This window comes from Meleagris gallopavo, chromosome 6, assembly GCF_000146605.3.
Source record: "Meleagris gallopavo isolate NT-WF06-2002-E0010 breed Aviagen turkey brand Nicholas breeding stock chromosome 6, Turkey_5.1, whole genome shotgun sequence".
In the NCBI taxonomy this organism is placed as follows: domain Eukaryota; kingdom Metazoa; phylum Chordata; class Aves; order Galliformes; family Phasianidae; genus Meleagris; species Meleagris gallopavo.
The window spans coordinates 28,888,351-28,897,340 of record NC_015016.2 but is presented as its reverse complement, the minus strand read 5'-3'; the positions used below and the strand labels follow the sequence as shown (position 1 = coordinate 28,897,340).

Sequence of the window (8,990 nt, the reverse complement as noted above, 5' to 3'; positions counted from 1 at the left end):
AAAAAAAAAAGCTGCCAGTCTCTCAACAAAGAATTTCTAAATATATACAGGATCTAATCCAAGGTGTACCTTGCAAATAGCACTTTGACTTGCATTTTCTACATTTCCTTTGCTCAGCAGAAGGTAGCTGAGATCAGTAACAATTAAACAAGAATAAAATGAATGATTTACTGAAAATAATGTAGAAGACAAGTGTAGCTATTTTTAGTTCCCAGGCAATGGATGAGTGTGTTGCAAAATTGTTACACTGCTGAAAGAGATGCTCAGACTCTCAGGGGGGAGCATGCATTAGCAGAAGATAAATATCCAGTACTTACGATGTGTTATTTGTGAGTGTTCACTATGGGAACCATAGGTTTAATCAGGTATGTTATCTTCTTATTGTTTCTGATTCTACGATAACCATAAATCTGAAATTCGTAGGAGTATTTTGGGACCATACAGTTCTTTAACAGCATTTTGTGAAGTCTTCTATCAGTTCAGAATGTCTGTGAATATTTGCTCATTTTAAAATTTGTGATTAAGCATGCAACCAAATGTTATGTAAACTGTATAGTTCGCAGATATAGGCAGAGCAAACCAAATAAAATATGAACAGATTTTTTTTGGCAATACTTTCTCTAATTCCAACATGTAGTCTTCTTTGACAATCTGTTCAGATGTGTTTTGTTTCCCTCAGGGGAAAGAAAGCAGGCAAGTGCACATACCTTGCTTAGCATGCTATTTGTGCTCTCTGAACACAGATACATACCTTGTGGGGGTACTTATTTCTTTTCTTGGAACAGACTGAAAAATCCCCAGTTTAGTAAATGAAGTCTCAAAAATAGTAACATGTCACAGGCACAGAGGAGGAAATAGAAAGGCAGTCCTTCCCCCTCCTCCAGCCTACCCACAAACTATTCATCTAACTAGGCAAAAACCACAGCCTTGTTCTCAGTTTGGTCCTGAGCGTGTGATTACTGTGCCCTGCAAAATTACCCAGTTTTTTGCTACCAGAAGAGAGTAAAAATTTGATCTGTAATTATGTCATGTCCTCAACACTTTACTACAACAGGAGCTGGCCTGAGCTGCTTACACAGATCCAGAGTCCTCATAACAGTGACTGTAGTTCAATTTTCGGTTTTGATCTTCCAAGAATAGTAGAGAAAACAGACAAAGATTTCCAAAGAACATGCTGCACAATGGCATCTTACTAGCTTAAATAACAATATTTCTTCTGGTGGAAACATTCCATAGGCAGAAGTCACCTATTTGCAGTGATCAAAGAACACATTTTGCAGTTGCATCTAAACAAATGTTTTCTCTAAGAAGCAAACCACTTGCGTGTTACAGGAGGTGAACAGAGACAGTATAAATGAAACAAAATGTATTTGCTTGTATTTCTAGAGTGCTAAACAGCCCTTCCTGTGAACAGTGGAATTTCATTTTTGAGAACTGAATTATTGAACTTTCTAATTCTCTAAGCTGTCAGTTTCAGAGAAATATTGAAAATACCAATTCAAGAGCTAATTTTAAATTGAAAAATAATGATACAGCCCCACATGAAGAGAAGCTGAAAAAGTATTGTAGGTTGGAATATACCAGAATTATCACTAGGTGGAAACTCAGAAGTCTTCAGAGTTCTTTTTGTAGCATCAAACAGAGATATTCTTTGCAAGGAATCACAGTTTGTTCTGAATTTGAGAAAAGGTCTTAAAGATTTAGATTTATATAGGTAAAAACTGATGTGTTTTATGAGACTCTGGTGGATACCTTGCTCTATTTGCATTTACTCTTGTGTGTACTCTTCCTCAAGGAAGGTGCACCATGATATTAATTATATACACTATATTTATGATTCAGGCAGTGGAGCAGTTTGCACAGAGAATCTGCAAATGCCCCGTATCTGGAGGTATTCCAGGCCAAGTTGGATGGGGCTCTGGGTAGCCTGCTCTAATAGCTGGCACCTTTGTCCATGGCAAGGTGGGTAGGAGCAAGAGGTCAGTAACAAAACTTTTTTAAGATAAAAAAACTTTTTATAAGCAGCAGTATAAAGAATTTTATACACATACACATATACAAAGGTTATTGAACTGCAGAACTGTTTTTACGCCTTTCATTTCTTCTATTTTGTCTCTCTCAAGTCCCGGTTAGTTTCAGGGGATAACCAGTGCTGTAGTCAAATAACTTTTCATTTTCTCCAGGAAGTCAAATGTTCATTATCACTTGTGGGCATTTCTGTTTTGGTAGGCTTTGATTTTTGACTCAGTTCTGGAAAGCTGGATCTAGTTCAAACTTCTACAGACAGGATAAAAACTCCAAAGACACAGAGCACAGAGGATACAGACATGCTGACCTTGATAGGGTCTTTGTGATGTCAAACTCTGAAGGCCTTTGAGAATTACATGACTGGTCATATTTTTTCTGCAGTTGGTGGTGCAGGTAGCCACCATCTGATGTGGCCTTTGTCCTGTCACTGTCTGCACCTTGGCCCACAGTTATCTTACATCCCACATGCAACCTTTCTGCCTTTGATAGTGGGTGCGTTGTACCAGGTCTATCTGAGTTAAAGGTATCTTTGGAAATAACATGTGACTTGTCCAAATCTGCTGTAATAAACATTTCTAGTTCCATGCAGGATTTTTCAAATAAGTGGTTTTATTTCTACATGTGGGTGGATAAAATATCATCATTTTAAGATGTTTCAGTGGGAACAAATAATCCCAATAGAATGAGGAGTAGATACTTACTTTCATCAGTGCATTTTTCAGGATATAATAGAAGATATTCCAAAAGTATGATAGTCAATGATTGAAATCCCTCCTGTTGCTAAATAAGGATTTACAGGAAGAACACACGCACACACGAGCCCTACTCATTTCATCAGGGAGAGAAATATATCCCAAGCTAATAGGGCAAATAGATCTTAGGAGAAGCATTTGACCAATGAATGTAAAACAAGCCTCATTTTACACTAATCATACCAGATCATATAGGAAAGTATTCCTGCTATCTGTTCTTTCCCATATATATTATTGTGCTATAATACAGTCTATGAGAAATAACACTTGCATTAATTGTAAGGAATTCTGTAGTAAACTAATGAATTATTAAGAGCTGCATTGTTAAGTGCTAAAGCACTTTTTTTGTTGTTGTTTTTTGTTTTTTTGCTTTTATAAATCATGTGGAGATTTTTATTTCTCCTTCAGCTTCTAAAATACCTATGATCTTGCAGTTAATCTATCTGTGTTCTGTATCTTTTTCTTTTCTGCTACTCTTCTCTATCATATTCTCTTTTTGTATCTCACTGCTGTGTACTCAAGCTGTTTGCCACACCTTTCAAACCAGATGCTTGGTTTGACATACACATTTGTTTAAGTGTAATTTAAAGGGCTTGACTAGGCTCTGTAAAGTCTTCTGAAGGATACTCTGAACAAAGAGTTTAGTGTGACAGCTGAGTAATATAGATATTTGTATTTTAAGTGAATCCTTTTTTTCTTTGCTTTAAAAACTAAGGTACTGTTATTTTCATAGTCCATTCCCATGATCTAAATCTTTTTTTTTGCTGTTTCTTAAAGTTAGAAATTAATAATTTTGAAATGTGTTTAACCATGCTCTCAATCCTGATGCTTAAAAACTATGACAAAATCTTTCTTTTAAACTACCACTAATATTGAATTTCATTGGCATTCTTCAATCAAATTTATTCTGCGTCATATGTAAGTCTGCCTTGTTGTTGGCAACATGATAGGTTTTAGAGTTTAGAGAGGTTTTCTAACTTTTCTTAAATGACCAAAATCTTGCTGGATTTGATCTATTGCTCTAGAATTAAGTCCAAGAGTAGCATTAGGATCCTAGACTTATGTATAACATTACAGAATACTGCTCTGGAAGTAAGTGCTGTATCTAACAGTCTTTTGTTCTAGAGTTATTTATTGCCAGTTAAGGGCTAGAAATAAGGTTTAAAAAAGTGTCAGAGGGGTGCTGAGTTGTAATTATGTCTGTGTTTGGAAAGATGTAGAAGGTAGGGATGATCTTTGGCCACTTCATGTCCACAACAAAAGTCTATTCTTGAACATAAAGCTTTGGCTTCAATTGTGAAACCTGACTAGCAGAGAGCACAATAAGTTCCTAAAGCAATCAGTCTGATAGGATCAATCTAAAGATCACTCAATTTAATTAAAGCCAGCACTGATTACACTTCAGGCCTTCCTGCATTTCTGAACCTGAACCCTGACTCTAGCCACGAGTTTATATTAGGCTAAGTGATGGCCAATGCATGAAGCTCAGTACAGAATCATAGGTCTTTAAATTTATAGTACATTATTCTGGAAATGGAAAATATGAGGACCTCCTGTTATTAGTTTGCTTGTAAGGTTAGATGACTGGACTGTTAGTGCAATTACTCTTAAGTGAAGGTGTAGAAATTTGTTATGACACTGAAATGTACTAAGTTCTGAGATGTAATCAGTTCTTGGTTTAGAAATGTTCACTAGTGTAACTTTAGGGCTTGTCAAGCTGTATGTGAAGGGAACTATGGTGACTTTCATTAAGCTGCACTTGAGTTAAATCTAAGGCTTGGATCAAGGAATGCAGAGAGATGAGGGTTTGTTTTAGTATTGTGCTTAGACAGAATGTCTAGGCTAAACATAAGAGTGTTGTTTGGACCTAAAGGATTTTATTGAGCTTTTTTGTGCTAATAGCAGTGTTATTTGGACCTAAGGGATTATGCTGAGTTTTTTGAGCTAGGCACAATTCTGCTAGGCACCTAACTTTGGTATGTATTCTAAGCCAGAATGGTGGAACCAGACACAAAGTAGGACTACCATACCCTTCTGATCTCATTGTTACCTACATCTTTTAACTCCCTCTGTTTTTATGCACCCACTTAGCCATAGGTTGAACCTTAGAGAATATGATTTTGTTGGTTAAAACTCAGAATTTTTCCATAGACCTCTGAGGAACTAGCTCTGATTCTAAAATGGCAGGCTTACCTAAGGTTAGATCCTTTATTAACTTAGTTCACAAGCCTGTTTTGTAACTTAAATCTTAACCTTAATTTTAACCCCTGCCCCAATGTTATATTTAACTGCAGAACACTGACCAAAACTCAGCATGCTCCTACTAATCCTGTCATAAATTTAGATCATATAACTTTTCCCAAATCAGTATTAAGCATATAACATTAGGCTCTCTGTATTCACACCCTCAACTCTTACAGTATTTCCAGCCTTACTTCTAATGAAACACTCCAACCAGTAGTCTTTCTTCTCTAAAAATGTTAGTTTCAGACCAAGATAATAAATTCCATATATTGAACTCTTCTTTTGTTATCAGTCTTATAAAAGGGATTCTCACACAGTTTATGATCAATACCTGGTTCCTTAAAATGATAACTTGCACTCTGTGGATAGCTATTTGGATTTGTGCATGTTTGCTGATGATCTCAAGTACTCTTTCAGATCTGAAGGAATCATTTCTAAGATGGCAGAGAGGAGGAGGAAGAGGAAAAGGAGAAGGAGGAGCAGCAGCAACATCAGTTCCAGTCAGACAGAGAGAGCTGTAGACCTATATGAGCTCTGAGTACTTGATGTACACTGCACAGGCACTTGATGTACAGGCTAGTGGTCTGTAAAGACTGATACCTTTATTTATGATAGTAAATTTGCACCTGAGCACTTACCTTTAATCGTATGGAGTGTTCCTGCATACATTACAGGAGAAATATTAACAGGCTATGCTAGTAATTAGGTGCTTTTGTGTGAACATTTATTCTGTGAACTCTCCCTTTCCATGCTCAGAAAAGAAGAAATTATTTTCCCAAAAGATAATAAAGGGTTAAAACATACTATAGTTCACTATATGGACCGCAATTTTCAATTATCACTAGGTTGAGATGCCTTTTTTTCCAAAGCAGTACTAATTCTCTGAGATTCTTAATTGAAAAAACAAATCAATTTGTATGTGCACTGACCAAGATGGAGTTAACTTTCTTTGAAACAGCCCATATGGTGTTGTATTTTGGATTTGCAGGCAGAATAGAGTTGATAAAACAGTTTTGGCAAATGTTGAGCAGCACTTGCATAGCACTAGGTCATTCTCTTTTTATCAATTGAAACTTTCTTCTTCCTCCCACTCCACTCTGAAAGTAGGCTGGTGATGGGCAAGAAGCTGGAAGAGAACACCTCTGGGACAGCTGACCCAACTTGGCCAAAGGGATAACTTATATTATATGTAACACCAGGAACAGCAATAATACTGGATTAGAGGAAACGTGGAGGGGATTGCATTCCAAGATAGCCATTGCTTATGGCTGGGCATCAATCTGCCTGTGGGAAGTGGTGATTGATTCACTTTGCACCATTTGTGATTTGTGGGGTTTTTTTGTGTGTCTTTTTCTCTTTTTTTCCCCTTCTTCTTCTCTTTTTCTTCCCCCTCTTCTCCTCTTCTCCTCTTCTTCTTCACAACTGTCTTTACCTAAGCCTACCAGTTTTCTCACTTCTGGTCTTCCTTTTCTCTCCCTTATCCTGCTGGAGAAAGACTGAGTGAATGAGCAGCTGTGTGGATGATTGGCTGCTGACTGTGGCCAACCCATCACACTATTGTATGGGGAAGCTGATAAAGTGATTACCTTAAGAATAATAATGACTCAATATTAAGCAATTGGAAGTATTATCATTTCAGACTTGCCTGGTATACCTACACTATGGATTGTCTATATTTCATAGACCTCTTAACAGTAAGTGTACAGATAACCTTTCTTAAGGATTAGCATATTTTGCTACACACAATATGCTAGCATGAGTATTTCTTCCAAAATTATTTGACACCTGGATAATTCTTGCAGTCCAGGAAGCTAAGTTATGAAGAACATAAACTGCAATTTGTTTTCATAGTAAAATTTTGTTAAGGCATTGATTTTTATTCACTGCATCCTTTTTTTTTATTATTATTTCCCCCCCCCACATACATTTAATTATGTGTGTTTATTCTCAGGCTGCACATAAAGTTCTATTGGATGAACCTTCAGCACTATGCAAAAAAACCCAAATGTGTAGGTATTTTACATACATATACAGCTCAGGATTTCAGTTGAAAGAATTCTGAATTAGATTCATCCTATGATGTTTCAGTTGCATTAGTTTCTAATGACAGGGAAACATCAGATGGAGTCATTAGTTTGGTATAAAATAATTTTCAGGTTAGTATGATTTTCTCTTATGTGAAGTTATGAATCCAATCACATAGATATTGTATTAATGCCTTCACAGAAAGCACAGAAAGCTGGATTGGAATAATAATATAAATTACATGCCACTAAATTCCATCACTTTTGTTTATCAAGTAACTTAACTGAGGTGAGGGAGGAGGGAAAGAGGGAAGCTTATTAATAAAGCACCAAATACAGAAATGAAAATGGATGAAGCATTAATAATGTTTCTGATCCTTGTGTTTGCTATCTCCCTCTTAATGGATGGCCTATTCCATGCAAAACACAGATTAGCATCAGATTAAATGTCGTTTTCTATCCTAATCAACTAAGGTGTGACAATCTCATGCAATGTCTAGGTTTGGTTCGTTGTCCCAGATACCTATCACATCTGATGTCAGTAAAATGAATGCTAAGATCAACAAGGTTCAAAGTGGAGCTGATGTTTGTGCTCTTTCTCTGGGAGTAGTAACTGCCACGATTCTCATCTTCTCAACAGCTCAATACAGTGCATGAGTGTGGGTGGATAACAGAATGTGTACAGAATGTGTCAACACTCATTTGGCTAGGGGTACAAAAATAGGTTTGAGAACACTGAAGCTAGCACCAAATATCTGGCTTCCAATCTTCATGCATAACACCACCTTCTCTGCTTAGAAAAGCTGAAATATTGTGAGAATACAAATATGTGCTATTCTTTTCCATACATCAGTACTTCCAAAATCTGCAGAGGCCAACTTGAGACAGTACTTTGAGCTATTTAGGGAAAACGTGCCACTCTGGACAGAAAAAATCATTACAGACTTGACAAAATACATCTTATAAGATTAAGATGCTGTGATTTATAGGTCACCCTAAAGTTCATTAAACTATAACATAGGCACTGCAGTCACCTTCTGTGCAAGTGAAAAGTGAAAGACAAGTTCATTTCAGCCTTCAAGGCAGCACTGATACAAAGGATTTTGTAAATAAACTAAAGCTCCTAAACTCAGGTTTAATTTAATTCTACAAAAGAATGAACTGCAAAATCACCCGATTACCATAATTCTCTTTGTAGGCACTTCAATTATCATGTTTCTGCTACTATTCAAATGTGCTAAATGAGAATTAAAAAAAAAAAAAAGACTATTTTCAGCAATGCTGCACTGTATACATTTGCCTGCATATAAAAGAGAGAAAACAATGGGCAAGCAGGTATTAAAAAGGCAATGAATTCTTTAAAATGTTTGAGAAGGGGACTTACATACATGATAACTTGATGACTATCTCTTCTATAAAGTAAATAAATTCTATGTTTACAGAAGTGAAAGGCATCCTTTGGAAGGCTGACTTTGAATTTAGATACAGAAAAGGTAAGTAACTTGTGGAATCTGAAAATCTATTTATAGATTTTATAAATCTATTTATACACTAATCTTTTTTTCTAGGCTTCTCTTGTGTAGAAATCATGATCCAGAGCAAGCTGTCTTATTTGGCAAGTTGCAAGCAGGAGAACTGGAATAAGTTTTAAACTCAGACTAGGGATTACAAAAGAGAGTTGAGAAGTGTGTCCAAAGTTGTGATACACAGATTGTCACAGAAGTTCAGAGAGACTGAACGTGAAGTTTTCTGATATAAATGATTGAATTGAGTATTTTGCTACAAGTGCATGCATTTATTGGAGAACCTTTTAGTTGCCATCAGAAGTGTACATAATCTGCTTTCAGTGAATTTAGTTAATTTCCCTATTTTTTGGGGGGAGGCGTGGGGGCAGGTTCATGGGCTTCATGAATTACATGAAGAAGTTGACCTCTACAATTAC

General features: G+C 36.3%; 1 long non-coding RNA gene across 1 annotated transcript in view; it reads left to right on the top strand.

Moving 5' to 3' along the window:
* Positions 1 to 8,542, top strand: part of LOC109368223 — a 38,862-nt gene extending 30,320 nt beyond the window's left edge. Inside the window, exon 3 of the long non-coding RNA XR_004160221.1 lies at positions 8,491 to 8,542. This is a non-coding gene — a long non-coding RNA (uncharacterized LOC109368223). The remainder of the gene's footprint in view (positions 1 to 8,490) is intronic.
* Positions 8,543 to 8,990: the final 448 nt, after the last annotated feature.